The 19014-nt window shown below is 44.3% G+C and overlaps 1 long non-coding RNA gene and 1 other non-coding gene across 4 annotated transcripts in view; one reads left to right on the top strand and one right to left on the bottom strand.

Annotated features, from left to right (window-relative positions):
- The window catches only part of LOC140687019 (uncharacterized), a 209617-nt gene that overhangs the window by 108452 nt on the left and 82151 nt on the right, over window positions 1–19014 (bottom strand). Inside the window, exons 1-2 of one of the 3 annotated variants that reach the window (XR_012061024.1) lie at window positions 7004–7349; window positions 5315–5424 (exon numbers count right to left, since the gene is read on the bottom strand). The exons of 1 other annotated variant lie outside the window; for it this stretch is intronic. This is a non-coding gene — a long non-coding RNA (uncharacterized lncRNA). Of the gene's footprint in view, window positions 1–5314; window positions 5425–7003; window positions 7350–19014 lie in introns of those variants that run through there. One more of the 3 variants, XR_012061023.1, reaches the window with a different exon arrangement.
- On the top strand, window positions 3111–3183 carry TRNAA-GGC (transfer RNA alanine (anticodon GGC)). The gene has a single exon. It is a non-coding gene; the product is annotated as a tRNA-Ala (tRNA).

Here is a 19014-nt window from a genome sequence, read left to right as displayed (position 1 = left end):
AGGTGAGCGGGTTCCTCCCAATAACCCAGGGTCCCACCGATGCACAACGAAAGACAAGTCTTAGGTCTCTAGCATCACAACCCCCAGCACATTATGAAATTAAAGAAACAACACTGATTAGCTGGGGGTGCTGAGACTGGCCTGAAAATCCCAGCGTGGTATCTCCACCAAGTATAAGGTCTTTGAAGAACCTCAGCTGGTGAGTGCAAGTAAGACTTGAAAACAAATCAGAATGTTTTGCCTTGGCTTCCTGAAGGCTAAATTAAACACAATTTAAGTACTATGTTTTACTTTTTGTTCGTTTTCTCTGGACTGAACCTAGGGCTAAAGGGGAATTTTTTTTTTCTCTCCCTTTTCAAAAGATAGCAGGTGAACCAGAAGCAAGCATGCATTTTCTAAAACCAGTCAACCTTGACATCAAAATATTCTTCAATCCACACCTGAACCGGACTTACATCTCATACGGTGGGAATATCTCATCTAAACTGGCCCCAGACCTGAGTTGTTTTACCCAATTCGGAGCCAGTGTGAAGTGTGTTCACCAGGCCTCTCTCTCTCTCGCGGCTCTGTGGTTGTTATTGTGGTTTTTATGGTCTCATCCAGTTTCTGATTCTTTGCATCTTGGTGGCTGTCTCTCGCCTTCCCTCTGTGTCTTTGGTCTCTCTGCTTTTTCTCTTTCTGTCTTGCTATCATACTCTGTGATGTTCCTTTCCTCTCACTGCCTCCTTCTGAAGTGCTTGTTATATAAAGATGCTGGAGCAAGTAGTCTAGGCTTGAAATCACCTCCTCTCTTTGGGCATTGGTCTCCTGATCTGTCAAATGTGCTTAGCAGGCTATCTTGCATGTAGTCAGCATGTTATAGTCAATCGTTTTTATTATTCCCCAAATTTGGGTAGCCAACTTCCCCAGGTAGTTTCTGGGACCAGCAAACAGGGTGACACCGAAGATTGGAAAGAGAAGGCTTTGGGAGAGAAAGACTTCATGGGCTGAGGGAAACAGAGACACAGAGCTAGGTTAGTTCTCCTGGCTGTGCGGTTTCTCCCCACATCTTTCACAAGAGGCAACAGGAAATGTCCCAGAAGACTGCAGGGTGTGCACATGGTATGTCTTGATTCTCATAGCCCTTTGGCTGTTGAATCTACCCCTCTCTCTACCCCAACCATGACAATCTGTGAAAGCAAGAGTTTTGAAAAGAGAAAGCGGAAGAGAGAGACAACATGGCAGAGAACATGAGAGAGAATGAGAATAAAAGAGGGTAGAAAGAGAGCCAATGAGAGAGGGTAAAAGTAAGAAAACATGAGAGAGGGGGAGGAGGGATTCCTGGACACCACAGACCAATGTCTTCTGCTGAATAGAGTAAGCAAGACCAACCTGCGTCCGTGGAAAAAAGATGCTATGACCCACATTATTGCTCCTTGTAATAAACTGCACTAAATGCAAGTCTATTGTCTGTTCAATTCCACTTCAGTACAATTCACTGTGCTGCCGCAGCCTCAGTGTCCAGCTGAGATGCTGCCTTTGGAAGCAAAAGCCAAACTCCATACAGTAGAGATTTGGCTCCTTAGGAACTGAAAGAAGTTAGACGAAACAAAAGAAAAGAGAGCACATGGCGTTGCAGAGTTAAAGCAGAGAGAGATGGATGCATTTCATTTGGAAGCAGCAAACAAAAAACAACCCCCAACTAGCCCATGCCACGCCATCTGCAATCAATACGCATCATTACAGATACGCAGATGGCTGGGTTCTGGGAGAGTTCCAAGCCAGTGGTTCTCAACTTCGCCATGCACTGTAATCACCTGAGAGCTTTAGAAAGAAAAAATCTCAGGGCCCGGGTGGCACCCCCAGACCAATTAAATGGTAGGACCCTAGCATCAGTATTTTCACAGCCCCCCCCCACCAGGTGACTCTCGTGCATAGCCAAGGTTGATGACCTCTGATCTTGGAGAAGCCAGTGAATCAAGTCACAGTGTTTCCAGACTCTCTAACCTGACTGCCACAGGTAAGGCTGCTCAAGAAATGACTGCACCTGTTGGGTAATTAAGGTAACAATTCAGGACTGTCACAGGACTATGAAAATTCCATCTGTTCTGGATAAGTGATGCGGTTTAATCAAATGATACTCTTCATGAGCAACTATCCCACTCCCTGACATTTGGTTCGCCCCGAGTGTTTGATGGTCCTGGTTGCTGCTGTCTGTTTATGGCCATCTGCTGCCGGTGATGGTGGGGGCAGCGCACAGCCAGGTGAGGTGGGCGGCAGGGCGGCTTTCCTACCCGTTCATCTCTTGGGAGTGCAAGAGACTGGGCCAGGGCAGGACCCTGCACCTCTGGCTCAAGCACCCATGATACACTTATTATGGATTGAATTGTGTCCCTGGTCAAATTCATACGTTGGATTCCTCCCCTCCAGTGCTTTCACATGTGACCTTATTTAGAAATAGGGTCGTTGCAGATATAATTAGTTCAGAAGAGGTCATGCCGGAGTAGGATGGGCCCCTAACCCAGGAGGAGTGGTGTCTTAGGGAAAATGGGCATTTGGACACAGAGACATGTGCACGGGCAGTCCGCCAAGGGACGCTGCAGGCAGAGATGGGGCTGATGCATCCATACACCCAGGACCACCAAAGATTGCCACCAAATCTCCAGCAGCTAGAGAAGAGGCAGGAGACCTCCCTCCCGGCTTCAGAAGCAACCAGCCCTGCTGACACCAGGGTGTCAGACTTGCTCTGAGACAGTACACGTCTGTCGTCTAAGCCACCCGGGTGGTGGTTCATTGTCACAGCGGCCGTGGCAAAGGAATACAGCACCCCAGCCTGGAAGAACCGTTCTGCCCACTGACGGGAACAAGTGGAGGGTTTCAGGCTTGGGCCAGGACAGGCCCTGAGCCAGTCAGGTTCCCAGCCTGATTCCAAACCAGTCCCCATAACTGCCGCTCCCGACGCCCTCCTGCCCACTGTACCTGCTGCCCCCAGCAGGCCGGCTCTGTGAGCACCGGACCTGTTCCGTGGCGGCCAGGTCCACACTTCGGAGGGATCTCGGGCTTGTTTTAATTCTCTGCTGTCACCATCTTGAAATCCTGAATCGTTTTTAACACAGGCCCATCCTGGGTGGGGAGGGTATAGCTCAGTGGTAGAGAGTGTGCCTGGCATGCACAAGGTCCTGGGTTCAATCCCCAGTACCTCCATTAAAATAAGCAAGTAAATAAACCTGATTACCTCCCCTCACCAAAAAACAAACATTTTGAAAAAAATAAGACAGTGTTGAAAACAAAAACAAAATAAAACACGAGCCCAGCATTTCACTTTGCCCCCTGGGCCTGCAAATTCTGGAGCCAGTCCCGTCCCCAAGCCTCCCACCAATTTTCCTTCCTTCAGTCAGAGCCTGTCTGCTTCCTCATGGGAGTTTCTCCTTGTTTCTGGTCCACTAATGTCACTCGCTTTTTGTTTTTCAATGACATTATGAAGGTTCCCTTTTAATGACATTGTTTTGGTCATCTGCAGGGATGGGGGGCAGGAGGGGACGGCAGAAGGTGACTGTGTTGGACATCCAAGTCGTGTGTTCCAGTTTGAATAGGAGTCTCTTTGTTCGTAGTCCCATTAAGGACCACGGCTGAGGGAAGGAGCAGCCGTTTGTGAAAGACGGTGTCTCTCTGGGAACCGGCAGTCCAGCCTCAGGGCTCAGGTGACCGAGTGCGACGGAGAATCATGGAGGGAGCGCTGGACCCCTCAGGACTCCTGAAAGTGCCAGCCACTCATATTTTCATAACGTCTTGCTAATCTGATCATTTTATTCACCACTCTCCTCGCAACCCTGGCATGGGTTTCTCTCATCCCTAGGTTGCTGTGACGATGTTGGCCTGTTGTTCCCACTTCTTTCCTCCCTCCCTGAGTTAGAGATTGTACATCCCCGCCCTTTACCACAGCCCTCTGCAGTGTGTCCATCCCTCTGCGGGCGGTGACCTTCCCTGCCCCACGGATGTGCTGGCCAGGTGACCTGCCTTGGCCAATGAACTTGAATGGAACTGTCCTTGTGCCAGTTCCCAGCTGAGACCTTAAGAAACATTACGTGTCTCCTCTCGCCTCCTTGCCTATCTGCCATCTGCCATGAGAAGAACGTGCCTCACGTCATCATCGGTCCAAAGAGGATGAGGAAACAGGTGCAGTCGACCCAGTGCCCAGCCTAGATTCAAGCCTAGCCGATCCCAGTCACGCCCAGAAGCATCCCAGCCCCTCCAGAGACCCATAAGCCAAACTTAAAGGCTTGTTTCTATAGCCCAGTGAGTTTGGGGGGGGGGGCTTTTGTTATGCAGAGTGATCCCAGCAAAAGCTGACTGATACAGAAATAATGTATTGATTAGGTTTGCATGGCTTTTCCTGGCTGGTCCTTCCTTATGTACCCAGCCGTATCCCCACGACCCTCCATCCCCTTCTCTCGACGACCCGCTCCGTTCTTTCATTCTTTAAATACGCTGTGTGTCTCACTTGGCTTTGAGTCAATAACACATTCTCTCCTTCCATCCCCGCTCCCAAGCCCACTACCCTTTCACCTCCTTAACGCCTTCTCATTCTTTGGTTCTCAGTCTAAATTCCACTTCCACCAGTGAATCTCTTTGAAGGCTCACTAGGAAATGCTAATGGCCCCAGTTCTGTGCCTCTGTGGCACCATGTGCTTCTCCTATCACAGCACTTGAAACACTATATTGTCATCACCAGTTTGGTAGGAAAGTATATTGAGACGTTTATTTGTGTTCTGTTGTCACTGCTGCAGAAGGATCAGAACAAATGAGAGATAGCCATGCTTGGCTTCGCAGGCTGCAGGCTCCCTTCCCCACCCACTACCAATCCCAGGGAGTCTACAGGATCCTTTGTTTCCATGTCATTTTAAAGCAAGATGAGAATCTGCTTTTTTCTTTTTTTTTCCAGCATCTTGTGAAACCCTAAGCCATTCTGACGTCATCCCAGCAGGGAGATGATGAGGAAGGAGCACGGCTTTGGGCTCTAGCTGTGAGAAAAGACATTCCCCTGCAGCAAGGATGGATAGTGGGGTTGGATGCTCGGCACCAGGACTTGGAGGTCTGGGGCGCCAAAGAGGGGCTGGACCCCAACATCCAGGCTCCCTCCAGATCAGCAAGAATGCCTGTTTCTTAGGTGACACGGAAACAAGGGCAGGAGTCATGAAGACTCACACAGTAGGGCTCTCACAGAAACCAGGGACGCCAAGGGAAGGGTGGAGACCCCTGTGTAGTCATTTTCCATTGCTGCACTAGAACTACCACAAATCTAGTGGCTTAAAACAACACAAATTTATTATCTCACCCTTTCTAGGGGTCAGGAATCCAGGCAGGATGTAACTGAGTTCTCTTGTTTGGAGTCTCACAGGCTGAAATCAAGGTCCTTTGCAAAATCCCACATCGAGTGAGCGAGCCCTAGTCATGCCAGAGAAAATTACTTGCTAGCCAGACAGGACTGGGGATTGGAATGAGACTTAACTTGATTTTACAGACAATAAATATCTTGGCTATTCCTTGCATCTTGATATTTTGGTTTTAAATTCGCATCTGCTCCACTTTAAGCCTGTCTTTCCCGGTGGATCAGGAAAAGTTGGTCTGCTTTTGGAAGGTGGGATGCTCTGTCATACTTTATTATGCCATCTCCTGAGCCTAACACAGTGCCTGGAACATATTGAAAGGGGCCTCAGTACATTTGTCAAATGAGTGACTGACCATTAAATGCTGCATGAAAACCAACCAATTCTCATAAACACCATGGGGATCACTAAGATCATTTTAGAGAGGAAGAAACCAGGCATGGGAAGTTGAGGTCACATGTTCTGGGTCACATAAATAATAAATAAAGTCCTAGAACTTTTCATTATATTCTGAAAAAATATATATTCCTTTCTATCTGGAACCTGGCCCTGAAATGTGACACTGTGACACATTCTAAATTGTATGACTCATATGCTCATCTTCCATGATCGAGAGCAGGAGAAAGCGTAACGAATTAGAAGTCCTTATGAGATGGGATTCTATGTTGAGCCCCCAGATGCTCTAATGTCTCACAGGAGCTCAAACTCTGCAGTGCTTGGATTTTCCAAATGGATGACTCTCCTTTTACTAGGACCACAAACTAAATTAACTCCGAGGGCTCACAGCAGAACCTGGTTTGTCTCAGACAGACTTGACTCGACTCCTCTTTCAGGGTTTCCATTGCCTAAAGAGGGTGGCTGTTCAGCGAGCAGCAGTCTATAGGGCGGGTTACATGTCTTATCAATCATGTACCACTCCGTGAATTCTTGCCTCAGGGCCTTTGCACTTGCTGTGGTGGCTGCTTAGAATGCTCTTCTACCTCCCCATGGCTCAATCCTTCTCATTCTTCAGTTTTTGGCTTATACATCAGTCCTCAAAGGGTTTTTTTTTTTCCCTTGGTGCCCCACTGGAACACATTTCCCCTTCCCATTTACACTTATCACTACATACTGTATGTAGCACTTGTCATAATTTGCAGTTAGATATTAACTTTATGTGCTTGTCCATCCCTCAACTAGATTATGTGTTTTACAAGGGCAGCTAACAATGTGGCGTATTCACCAATGTTAACTCAGCTTAAAACATAGTGCCTGGACTATAATGGATGTCAGTAATTAACCGTTAAATAAATGAATGGAGTTCATTGGGCCCTTCAGCAAGTATCAATGAAGCACCAATTGTGAGTACCGGATGCTGGGATTTAAAGTCATACGAGACCAGGGTCCTTCCTTCTGGGTGATCAAAATCCAGCGCAGAAATGTGCACAGGTATATCCAAAGTCACCCAGGTTTCTCCTGATTTAACCACAAACGGAGCCAAATTAGCATAAGCACTTAAATTGCAATGGCTCTTTGTCACCAGCAAAGAACTGCATGACTTTACCCTCCCCTGAGATCTCCCTCAGTTATTTATCTGAGTCCCCAGGAATGCTTCTCATGTGCTCCAAGACCAGTCCTCGTACGTTCTCACTCCTCACCTCCTGGTCCAGCTGCCACGTCACCCCGGCCCTATTGCTTCCGGTTCCTTCCAGGAGCGTGGCCTTTTGGCCTTACATTGGAGTGACACCCCCGCCCCGATTCTTCACTGCTGCACAACAGGCCAGCTGTGGTTTTCCAGCCCAGAAATGAGGAGGGCACCTGAGTATATCTGAACTGCCTGGGGGTCTGGTTAAAATTCAGGTTCTGACAGCAGTGCGGGGAGGGCCCTGGGATTCTGTATTTCTGGTAGGCCTCCAGGTGATGCTGACTCTGCTGGTCCAGGGACCACACTTGGAGCAGCGAGGATGTGGGTGCAGTAAATGCTCAGTCCACGTTGCCTGTGATCATTTTCATGCCTGTAAAGTAGGGCCAATCATTTTGCCAATGCTTTGAGGTGTAGGAGACAGTGTCAGTAGCCTGCCCACCAGTGTCAGAACTCAGCTCCTTGTACCCAACACTTCCCACCGTGAAGACCTGCTACTTTTCCAGCCCACGACAGCACGACTGGCTCTCATGAGAGGCAGACCGGAAATGCTGGAAAGCAAAGGCCCCCTACATCAATCTCCAACCGATGATGGACAGGAAACTGGGACATAAAGGCCCCATCTCCCTTGCTCCTCTGGTGGAATCTTTCTGAGGCATCTATTTATACGGGCTCCCAGAGTTCCCCAGAGAATAAAGCCACAACTACCCACCTGGTTGATAACACCTGTTAACTGATTTTTTTCTCTTCCTCATCTCTCTCCCTCCCCAGTGTGGTATGTCCAGCAACTATCTCCCAGGTAAACTCTTTGTGTGTGTGTGTGTGTACAAGAATATTCACAATAGGTTTATTCATAATATCCAAACACTGGCAGCAGTCTAAATGTCCACTGATAGGAGAAGGTATAGATACACTGCGGGGCATTCATACCATGGGATGATACTTAGCAATAAAAGGAATGAAGTACTGATACATGGAAAAACACAGGTGAGTCTCAGAAACATTATACTGAGTGAAAGAAACCTTACAAAAAGAGTACATATGCATAATTCCATTTTTATGAAGTTCTAAAATGGACAAAACTAACCAAGAGTAGAAGAATTCAGAATAATATTTGGGTGGGGATGGACTGGGAAGGGAATGAGAGAATATTCTGAGGGGTAATCATGTTTGTTTAATTTTTTTGTTAGGAGCTTGAGTTGCACAGATTAATGCATTTGTCAAACCCAGTGTATTAGGTTTGCTAGGGCTGCCGTAAAGCACCCAAATCCGGGCGGCTCAAACAACAGGATCTCAGGTAAACTCTTTTTGATTCTCATCCTTGCTTCTGGGTTTGATTTTGGAGGAACTCAAACTGAGACCAAAGGCCTGTTTCCTTTGGGGGGCTGTTCAAATTAAATACAAAGTGGAGATCAGACTTGAAAATTCTCTAAACAGACAAAATCACTTAAGCCAAATTAAATCTAGCCTATTTCATGAACAAAAGTGAAACTTACGTTGTTTCTCGTAAATGCCTCTGATAATCAAAGGAAACATAGGTCATCTTGCTGAAATTGGTATAAGATAACCACTTAAAAAAATTTCTCTATTGAAATACACTTGGCATATAACAGTGTATAAGTTTAAGGCGTATGATATGTTAATTTGATGCATTTATGTATCGTGATACCATCGTCACTGTAGATTTAGCTAATACCTCTATCACATTGCATAATTATCATTTCTTTTTTGTGATGGGAATAATTAAGTTCTACTTTCTTGGCCAGTTTTATGTTTCTGTTACGACATTGCAGTCTGTAATCACGATGCGTGCTTGAGGTCTCCGGGACTTATTTATCTACTAGTTGCAAGTTTATATCCTTAAACCACATGTCTCCTATGGTGAGGGAATAAGGTAATCAGTTTTAATCTCCTGCCATCTGGAAACCCCCTCTGTAATAACCAATCACTGTAAAGGTTAAACAGCTTCCTTATTTTTTACTTTATAAGCCATCCTGTAATGTCATGCCCCTGAGCTTTGTATCAGTTTTTAAATTTGAAGGCTCCCTGCTCACAGACAGTTCTTGTATGCACAATAAACCCTTAGTAAATACTGTTTACTGATTTGGTCATTTTAGTTTTGCTATGTCTGTGGAAAGATACCCTATGCTCTTGGAGTGGAAGAATTAATATTGTCAAAATGGCCACACTACCCAAAGCAACCTACAGATTTAATGGGATCCCTATCAAATGACCCAGGACATTTTTTCACAGAAATAGAACAAATAATCCTAACACTTATATGGCATCACAAGAGACCCAGAATTGCCAAAGCAGTATTGAAGAAAAAGGATGAAGCTGGAGGAATGACCCTCCCAGATTTCAGACAACACTACAGAGCTACAGTAATCAAAACAGCAAGGTACCGGCACAAAAACAGATGTATGAATCAATGCAACAGATTGGAGAGACCAGAAGTAAACCTCCCATACCTATAGTCAATCTTCAATAAAAGAGGCAAAAATATAACAAAGGAGAAAAGACAGTCTTCAGCAAGTGGTGTTGGGAAAGCTGGACAGTTACGTGTAAATCAATAGAACACTCCCTCACAGCATACACAAAAATTAACTAGAAGTGGATAATTTTGCTATTTCTGGATTTTTGACAGGGCCAAAATCATCAGAACATAAGAACATTATTTTTTTTTTTCACAAAGATCAAGCATGATTGTTGGGGGGCCACATTCAGACACCACCCACCGAGTCTCATGGTGGTGGTGGTGGCGGCTCCAGCCATGGTTCTCCTTGCCCTCCCAGGAGCATCCTCTCCAGTAAGGGAAGCAGTTGCTGCCAGGGTCCCAACAAGGGTGACCCGATCAGATGACAAGTGAAAAATTCATCCCAACCAGCTTCACTCCATGTCTAAACACATTGCACTGACCCTGAATGAGCCAGCTGTTGAAGGACACAGCCGAGAAGGCACTGAACGTCAGCTGTCCAGGGCAGTGACGGGGCCCCCCTGACACTGACATCTTTCATCCCCATGGAAGAAACTTGTATTTGAGAACCAAACAAAGAGAGTGAAGCAGACATGTTTAACCAACCTCTCTTAGCAGGTGGGCTGGTGATTCTCCAGTGTAAGCCTACATCCAAGTCACATTGGGAATGTGCTAAAATGCGTATTTCCAGGTCCAGCCCTAGACAGTTTGACTACACTTTTGGAATTACCACTATAAGTCATCAGAGTAATACACATCCTATGGAATCTTCCAAAGTTTAAAGACAATTTATCAAGTGCCTATGCTGCAGTTACTCTTCTGAGCTCTTAACCTGCATCTACTTCTTTAACTTCTTCATAACCTTATGAGTTAGATATACTTATCAGCTTCATTTTATAGATGAGAAAACTATGGCACAGAGAGGTTAAGGAACTTGCCTGAGGTCACACAGCTAGACCCAGAGAAGCCAGGATTCAAACTGCCAACCTAGATCCAGAGCCATACCCTTCCCACCATACTGGAGCCCAGAAACTGAAAAGGGCTCACGCGTGCTACCTCCAGTCCTTGTGAAGACCAGGTTAGGGACTGAATGTCTGTGTCCCCCACAAATTTACATGTTGAGGCCCTCAGCCCCACTGTGACTGTATTTGGAGATAGGGCCTGTGAGGAGGTGATAAAGGGGAAATGAGGTCATAAGAGTGGGGTCTTAATCTGATAGGGCTGGTGCCCTTATAAGAAGAGGAAGAGACCCCAGAGATCCCTCTCTCCCCACCATGTGAGGACACAGAAAGAAGGCTGCCGACTGCAAGTCGGGAAGAGAGCCCTCACCAGAAACTGAATTGACTTGATTTTGCACTTGCTAGTTTCCAGAGCTGGAAGTGAATACATTTCTGTTGTTTAGGTCACCCAACCTATGATGTTTTGTTACACCAGTCGGAGCAGACACTATGGGTCAAGAAAATCACAGAAAAGCCATACAGAGCCTTGACGGTGTTTAGGTGCTGAACCTGCTTTCCTTGAAACATCTATCTCTAGATGTTTTATCATACGAGAAATAAATCTCTCTACCGCTTAGACTTTTTTATTTACATTTTATGGGATCTGAAATTTACACTAAATAGTATATATTCTTTAAGTAAAAGAATACAAAATTTAAAATATCAAAACTAGATGTGGAAATAAATATTTACTTAGAATTAAAAAGGAAGCTACAGCAGATTCCAAATGTTAAAAGCTGATAAATGCCCATATCACACAATTTTTTTGTAAGTAATAGTTTTTAACACTAACTGACTAATAAACCTGTATGTTCAGGCTGCTTACTCTGACTTCATATGATAATAACTTTGTAAAAAATACCTTCTATAGAGAGAATAAATAATTCTAACATTTTTTCTAGCACGGTTGATGAAAAATTAGTATTACTATTGATAGTTCAGAAAATTTTCTTCCAGCTTCACAACTCATCATGAGTCATGTCATGTAAATTGGATTGTCACTAAATTTGGGAAAAGCTCTGATGAGTTTGTTTCATAGATGAGTTGTATGCTTTAGAAGAGTCCCCCACAGACTAGTTTCTGACTCCTTACACTTCAAACCTAATTTCTGTTACCTGCATTTCTTCTATCTCCATTGCAATATCACCTCCAGCCCTGCTGTTTCGTAGCAAGATACCAGATGAGTCAGCAGAGTGGTGGCAGGAGTATTCCTGGAAGCCATAGGGATAAGTTACTCCCGCGTAGCTTGGAGTGACTTGACTACTCGTGGAAATGAATGAGAATCACATAAACGTATCCCGCTAAACTCCATCCTGATGTATTACTGAATCCCAAATCCCCAGATGCTCTCAGCCTCGCTAGCACCAACCAACATGAGGGGATGTGTGATAAAGGAGAACTTCCAGTCGGAAGAATTCCCAGCCTTAAACCATCACAGTCCAAACATCTACTTTGACAAATTTTCAGAACAACATAAGGTGATGTTGCTAGGGCCTTAGAATTGGTCCACGCAAGAGAGGGGACCCTATAGCTTAAGGTCTTTTTGCTTCACCTTAAACACATCTTCCTCTGATCATAAACCCATAATATAAATAAAGTGCTTAGCACAATGTCTGGCACATAGCAAACTTTGAAATATGGTAGCAACTATTGTATTTTTAGCAGTATTAGTATTATTTAAGATGGTACCTCCCACAGTTTTATTTTATTTTGTTTTGTTTTTTTGCCTCCTGAATGTTTTCATTGCTGGAATCAAAGGACTGAAACAAGCCTTCGATACACACTTTTCTACCTCTAGGTGGATACACCTACTTCGTTTTCCAATATAAAATTTGTTTCTGAGAGGGCTTTAGTTTTCAGGGGTTAAAAATTTCTATGCCTGGAAAGGACGAAGGTCTTTATAATTGCAGTGAACAGGAAATCAAAGTGACGTCTTTCCAATCAATAGTTTTATGATTACTTTTTAAAATTACATCTTTGCCCTAAAATCGGCATACTATATTTAGTCACCGTCACCAAGAGACATCTGCCCAATGAGGCGACAGCACTTTTTATAAGTGATACGTCATCTATTTATTTCGGCAGCTAAGTGCCTTCTGGCACAACAAACAGCCACCTTTGGAAACAAAGATGGAATTTTGGGTGTCTTAACAGATACGGGTTGTCTAAAATTACAGACGGTGCTAATTAACTGGAACACAGAATTAGAACCTACAGTTCAGAAAATATGCAAGTAAAATAGAGCGTTTGTCAGAAACTTTAGTACTGGGGAGCTAAGCTGACTGCTTCAAGGATGCTAAACTGACGATAAGAATTAGGTACCGTTGTTAGATCTCCATAAACAAAGTCTGACAGGTTGTGGCTGAATTAGATCATTTGTTTGCTCAAAGAGCGGGTGTTTAACGTAAATTCCCTTTCACCGATAAAAATTATGAATAAACCTATTGAAAAAGATACTGTCTGTGGGAGGGGAGACTGAAATTGACCGTAACTTCATTTCTGCTTGACTAACAAATTAATTTTTTTCTGTCAAATACATCTTAATTCAAAGAAAACAGCTGTTATTAGTGTTCTTGAATTTAAAGCATGAATGAGTTGCTTAGAGTATTTAAAAAATATATTAGGAGAGGCTGGTGGAGTCTGGTCCTTCCAAGAGAGCCTGATTGATGGAGTCAAGTGAAAAGGGCAAAGTCTCAAAGTTTCAAAGACTGAGACTTTCATCCTAGATCCATCACTAATTCATTGGATGATTTTAGTCAAATTACCTAACTGATCTGGCTAATGGGGACAATAATAATAATTCCTGCCTCCTTAACTGAGTAGTAATTGTGGAACACCTTGGAAACTAGAAGGTACTACATAAAAAGAAAAGTGGCAATGACAGTAGAACATGATAATTAGGAGCCCAAATCATATCCAAATCAACACTCGATTCTGCTGGAAACCCAGCCACTAACCAGGTACGTGGTCAAGGGCAGAGTCCTTAACTTCTCTTCCTCAGAAACAGCTCTAGCAATGGTCAGATGAGATAATGTGTGTGTTAATGAGTTCACCTGTGTGTACCGGTAGCCCAGAATAGTAATGACCTAGACATGAAGAAGATGAGATCCAAGGCAAGCAGTCCAAGCCGGTATGGCCTCTCCACTCTGTGAGGTCATTCAGGGATCCAGGACCCTCCGTCCTTGTTGCTCTGCCATCCCTGGGCTGTTCTTGTCTGCATCAGCAAAGATGGCCTGATAGCACATCTAAGTTCCAAACAGCAAGATAGATGAAGGCAAGGTAAGGGGAGTATGGGCATACCCCCTTTCTATCTATCTATCTATCTATCTATCTATCTATCTATCTATCTATCTATCATCTTCTTAGGTACCTATCTATTGCAATCTACTTTTCTACAAATAACATGTTGATCTTTATCATCATGAGACTTAAAAAATTAAGCAATGTTTTTACAAGGCACTCACTGTTGCAAAGTTATGAAGTGCTTAGAGACAGGTTACAGTCACTCTGTCAGAGGGAGCCTCATCCTGGGGCTGCAATAGCTAAGGGGAAGATGTCAGTCTGGGGAGACAAACTTGTCCCAGTTTCCTGGGATGTTCTGGGTTTTAGCATTAAACCTCCTGTGTTCCACAATCCTCCACAGGATCCATTGAGGCACCTGGGGTGTCAGAGATAAAAAAAAAAGGGCCTTCAAAATATAGGCCAAACACTCATTTTATGGTTAGAGTTGCTGAACATAAGAAAGGGAGAGCTCTACCCATGGTTATGACATTTCCTAAGGGTAGAGATAGGTAGAGTAAATTGCAGAGGGCTGAGAAGGGGGCTGTTGGCCAAACACACCTCCACCATGGCTCTGTCCTGGCATGGCCTTTCCTTCCCATCTAACAAGGAAGTCCATTCACTAGCTCTGCTGCTGTGTTACATCATGAATACTCTCAGTGGAGAGGACCTACTCTCCACTCAAACTCAAAGCCCAAAGCCTCTCCTCTTCTTCTCATCTTCCCTCCCTCTCTTAATAACACTTGTATTAACTAGAGCTCTGTCGATTACAGAGGAAAGAAATTTAACTCAAACCGGTTTTAGCATGAAGAAGGAAATATATTGACTCCTACAACTAGATTCATAAATAAGCCAGCTTCAGGCACAGCTGGATACAGAGGCTCAAATCACAGCACCAGGAATCTATTTTCATCTCTGCTTCTATCTGAATACACTTTGCTCACTGGCAGAGCCCTCCACTCATGGTGACAAAATGGCTGCTGGCAGACCCAGAACCACTCCCTTGAAACTCATGGAAAGAGAGTTTCTCTTTTCAGCAGTTCTAATTGAATTCCCAGAATTGAGTTACACCCATCTGACTTGTTCACACACGCCCATCATTATGGCCAAAGAATGGGACAGGCTGATCGGACAGCCTGCCTTATGTGTTCATCCCTGGAGTGAGGGACTGTGAGGTCAGCCCTATATGAGATTCATGAGTTGGGTGATATACTAGAGAGGGCTGGTTTCCCAGGTGAAAATACTGACGCTAAAGATGGAAGAAAGGACTGTGGATGCTCAGTAGGCAAAACCAACAGATGTCCATAACATCTCCTAAATTCTCCCCTCTCTCTTTTCTTTCCTCTCCCTTCCTTTCCCTACCCTACCTTCTCTTTCTCCTTCCTCTCTTCCCCTTCTCTCTGTCTCTTTCTTTGTTTCTGCCTCTGTCTCTGTCTCTGTATTTCTCTCACTGTGATAGCCATTATGCAAGATGCAAAGATGAACCTCTTGTGGTCCCTGACTTCAGGCAGCTCTCAGATTCAAGAAGAAGGATGATTAGGTAACAAACTTTACTAAAATGTGATATGCTTGGGGAAATGCATTCATACGTACACACATGAAAAAATAAACAATGAATGAGTGAATGAATAAAAATAGTATAGTAGAGAAATAAGCAAAATTAACCGAGGCACACAGAAAAAGAAGCGATTAATTTCATCTGGATCAAGTGAAAGCTCAGGGAACTTTCCTCAAAGGAGACATTTAGTCTGACTCTGAAGGATAAGGAGCAGTTTGTAATGTGTATTTTTTTCTTTCAGTAGACAGAGACCCCCATGCAATCATAATTAAGGTCTTTACTGTCAGTTGCATGCCCACCTCCAAATTTCATAATGAAATTTGAAGTAAATCCCATGATCCGAAATCAGGAAGTTTGGACGAACACAGACTGTCACTAAATTTAACCTTGTGTAAGTCATTTATCCCTTCTTGTCATCAGTTTTATCATTTGTAACAGGAGCAGATGGAACTATTTCTGAGGCTCTTTACAGCTCTAAAAAGAAGGAATTTCTCTCTTGAAAATATTAAAAGCCCTTGGCTTATAGAGTGAATGGAGCACCTTTGATGCTGAGATTCTAGTTAAACATGCATTGCTGCTTTGGGCAGTCTGCATGTACACATGTGGGGAGAAACTGGCTTACCAGATGTCTGAATCAGCTAGTTGCCATTCTGGGTATCTATTAGTGTATCTTCAGTGGGATATTAAGTAGAAAAGGCAGCAGGACTTCTCTAAGCTGAACCTGGGTCATTTTATCACATTGTCTGAAGTCATCCTGGAAGTGTAGCAGCGACCGGAACTGAAGAAGGTAACTGCAGGGTCATTAGGGGATTTCTGTGACCAGACTGACCTGTTCTCACTGTGTCCCACCATTCAAAGATCATCCTGCTAAGTCTTTTTTGTGGCTTTTTTCCCCCCATGAGTTAAATTTTGCTTTCTCACTTGGTCAACAAACGAGACAGAGTTAGGGCTCCTAAAATATTAAACTGTCACTAGGTTCTGTGTCCGCTTCTTAATTTAGTGAACAGGAGGGAACAAACCCTCTGCCACCTCTCCGTGTTGTAATCTTGTATTCAAAAGTCCCGTTGCGAGAGCAGCATGACCCCTTAAGCCCTGACTTGCCAACCACAGAAATTACTACCTCGACCTAATGATGACAATTTGTTATCGGTGTACAGTCCCAGCAGATGAGTAAGTTCTAGCACACAAGGAGAAAATGGACTTGCAAACAGGATGGAGTAGGAGTTCACAAATGCCCACACAGCACTCCCTGAAACAAGGGCTTTGAATCTCCCGGGGACATTGTTAGCCTCATTTTAAGCACAAGGAAATAGGCTCAGGGAAGTAACATGACTCACCATGTTACCCATCTAGGAAATGGATTTGGTAAATTAGAGTTAGGGGCTCCAATCAAAAAAGATTTTTTGTTTTCTTTACTGTAACGTTCTTTTCATTGTTCTTGGCCAGACTGACTTTTAAAAGCAAAACCAATACACCTATCAAAATGGCTAAAATGGAAAAGACAGGAAATACTTGTTTGGCTTGTCCCCTAAGCTACATTCATACATCCTCTATGAACCACGCTTTCTACTGCCAACAGTAATGTGCACCCATGCCCACCCAAAGGGATGTTCAAGAATGCCTGTAACACCATTCATAACATCCCCACACTGGAAGCTACCCAAATTCCCATCAGCAGCAGGACAGACAAATCAACCTTGGTATATTCACACAGTGGGATATTATATGCAAGGGGTGTTACACATGCCACAGCATGGGTGAAATCACACAAATAAAATATTGAGCAAAATAAGACAGACCCACAAGAGTAAATACAGGAAGACGGTATTTCCATAAAATTCAAAAGCAGGCAAAACTAATGTATGGTGTTAGAAATCAGAACGGCTGTTCTCCTCAGGAAGTAGTGACCAGAAGGGGATGTGAGGCGGACGCTTCTTGGGTCCTGATAATGTTCTCTGTTTCTTGATCTGGGACTGCTTACATGACGGTGATCAGTTTGTGAGAACTCACTGAGCTGTACTCTTATGACCTCAGCACCCTTTTATATGTACATGAATAAAATCTCAAAAAGTAAAAAAAAAAAAAAAGCAAATTCAAAGTTAAGAAACAAGCTAGATGATGGCTATCAAAATATTTCTAAATAATAATAATAGTAGCTGGCCCTTTATCTTAGGCTTCTTAGAGTCTCGAGTTTTTATGCATTCGTTTATTTCATTCTTTCAGCATCACAAAGTGAATACCATTGCTACCCCATTCTTAGAAGGTAAAAGAGAGGCTCAAAATCTTAGTTACCTTAACCTAGACCACCCTGCAGATAAGCAGTAGAGCAGATACTCCAACCAAAGCAGCCCACCTCCAGGGTCCACATCTTAACCATTATGTGACATAGCCTCTCCAATACTGGGACGACCTGGGTCACCCAGGAGCAGCTTGAGTCATGTTAATTCCTGTGACAACCACTCAGAAACCTAAGACATTGGGATAAATTCCCTTACGTTACCTCTGGAAGAAAAGAAAATGTTTAAATCAAAATCCAGTGTTAATGGAGCTGGAGAAAGACTGCTTATCAAAAATGTAGGGCAGCCACCGAGCAAATCACGAGGGCTCTTGCTTTCTGCTTGCCGAAGGCTCTTTTTGAATAAATCACTGCCTACATCACCGCGGAGCAACTGGAGAAGACGTGGATGGATGCCGTCATTTTCAGGAAGTTAGATGACTGTTAACATCAGTGCGGGATTTGTGACGATGTGTTGAAGGATGGTTGGCACCCAAAGGAGAGAATGGTATGTGTTGCATGTTTTATGATATGTTTTGTCACTTGGGGGAATTCAGAGATGGAGGCACTTAGAAAGTGAAAATGGAAGCCAACTTTCTCTTCTTGTCACTTGTGTTATTTGGAAGATTTTAGGCTGGAAAAAAAAAATCAGAGACTAACCGTCCACTAAAGGACAAGGGTGTTACTCCTAAGAACTGGACTGGAACCAGCAAGTAGTCAGAAACAGCAGCTAGACTGGGCAAATAGCTACTTGCTCAGTTAATTCACTGTTTCTCTCGTTAGCGATCGGGTTCCTTTCTACAAGTCTACACTGTGGGTCTCTTTTGACCTGCTAACTCCCATTGTATCCCTCATTTCCAGCCCAGAAGCAGCTGACTTGAATGGCACAGCCATGGGCCTCGCACCCGCGGGGAGACCTCCCCAGCACAGGCGGCTTCAGCAGGCGCCAGCTACAAAGACGCCTCGTGCATGGGTGGTGGCTAGATGTGTGGCCGCCCCGGCCCTAGGAACAGCCCACTGCAGCTTCCCTGAGCAGAGACAATGGGCAGATTAACTCCACTGAGCAGAGCAAGGAGAGGGGGAGGCAGCGTGCCCTACTGACGCGGTCATTATGACTTACGTACCAAACCCTGGAGTCAAACAGAGGATGCTTGAAGCGCTGGTGCGGTGCGTCTGGTAGAGCTCTGGAAACCACTATGAAAGGCCTGTGCCAAATGGAACCCGAACGTAAGCCCCAACTTGTATTTTTCTTGATGAAACCAGGAATCTCTTATTTCCTTCCTCCCTCCCTTCCTTCTTCAAATCATTCCTTCTTTTCTTTACTCCTTCATCGGACAGACACCTGACGTATTTTACAGTGGAGTCCCTTGCTTGAAATGAGGTTATACTCATCTCTGAGGATGTGGCTTGTCTAGGCATGTCTGATCTGCTGTTAGAGTCG

This window comes from Vicugna pacos, chromosome 18 (genome assembly GCF_048564905.1).
Source record: "Vicugna pacos chromosome 18, VicPac4, whole genome shotgun sequence".
NCBI lineage: Eukaryota > Metazoa > Chordata > Mammalia > Artiodactyla > Camelidae > Vicugna > Vicugna pacos.
This window is presented reverse-complemented; position numbering and strand designations above follow the sequence as displayed.